The sequence below is a fragment of the Tupaia chinensis genome, unplaced genomic scaffold, assembly GCF_000334495.1.
Source record: "Tupaia chinensis unplaced genomic scaffold, TupChi_1.0 Scaffold148003_1, whole genome shotgun sequence".
NCBI classification, from domain to species: Eukaryota; Metazoa; Chordata; class Mammalia; order Scandentia; family Tupaiidae; genus Tupaia; species Tupaia belangeri.
This window is the reverse complement of record NW_006207853.1, coordinates 440-1,194: the sequence shown is the minus strand read 5'-3', so window position 1 is coordinate 1,194 and position 755 is coordinate 440. Positions and strand designations below refer to the sequence as shown.

Genomic DNA, 755 nt, shown 5'->3' with positions numbered 1-755 from the left:
CAGGCTGGGCTGGGCTGGCATTCGGTGTGGCGTGAGCGGAGACTGCAGCTTGGTATAGCAGGTAATACTGGTGTGCATACAGGTGCTGCAACCCCAGCATCTGCAGGGGCTGAGGGCGGGGAACGCGAGCCCCGGGCCCTGGGGCTTGCCCGGGAAGCTGGTCCACATGGCCTTGCGTCACATAGGGAAAGGGATGTCTCTGCGCCCTGTGGGCTTCCGCTGTGGGGAGAGCCCACTGCCTCAGCCCTTCAGAGGAAGAACCAGCAGCCGGAGACAAGGCTTCTTGACTGGATGATGGCAGTTGTCGGTTGAATGATCTGACCTGGAGCTGCTGCCGGATGCCAACGCTTGGCGACTTTCTCCGTCCACACTGGTGCCGCCTTCAGCTCCGCCTCTGGGAGAACTGGGGGAGTCCGAGAAGCGCGCACGAGATGAACCATCTGATACTCATCTTGTGGTCTGCTAGGGTACACGTTAGACAGGTGCGTTTTTAGGGTCCCCACGATCCAGTTCAAGAAGCAGCTAACAGTCTGGTCGCTGTACTTCTGATTCGGAGCTTTAATGATGAGCGTCAAGGGCATCTCTACCCCACTCAGTTCCATGGTGCATCCAACGTCGAAGGGAGGCCCAATCAGCGGCCAGGCCCGCAGGAGCCTGGATGGGGGCCCAGCTCGGGGGTAGAAGCGAGTTCTCAGCACTCTGGTCCCAGTCGGGTCAGACCACTGCCATTGCCTGACCGAGGACCAGGCGGAAGC

General features: G+C 60.5%; 1 pseudogene; it reads right to left on the bottom strand.

Moving 5' to 3' along the window:
• Positions 1-4: 4 nt before the first annotated feature.
• On the bottom strand, positions 5-602 carry LOC106734054 (homocysteine-responsive endoplasmic reticulum-resident ubiquitin-like domain member 2 protein pseudogene; annotated as a pseudogene).
• Between the last annotated feature and the right edge of the window lie 153 nt (positions 603-755).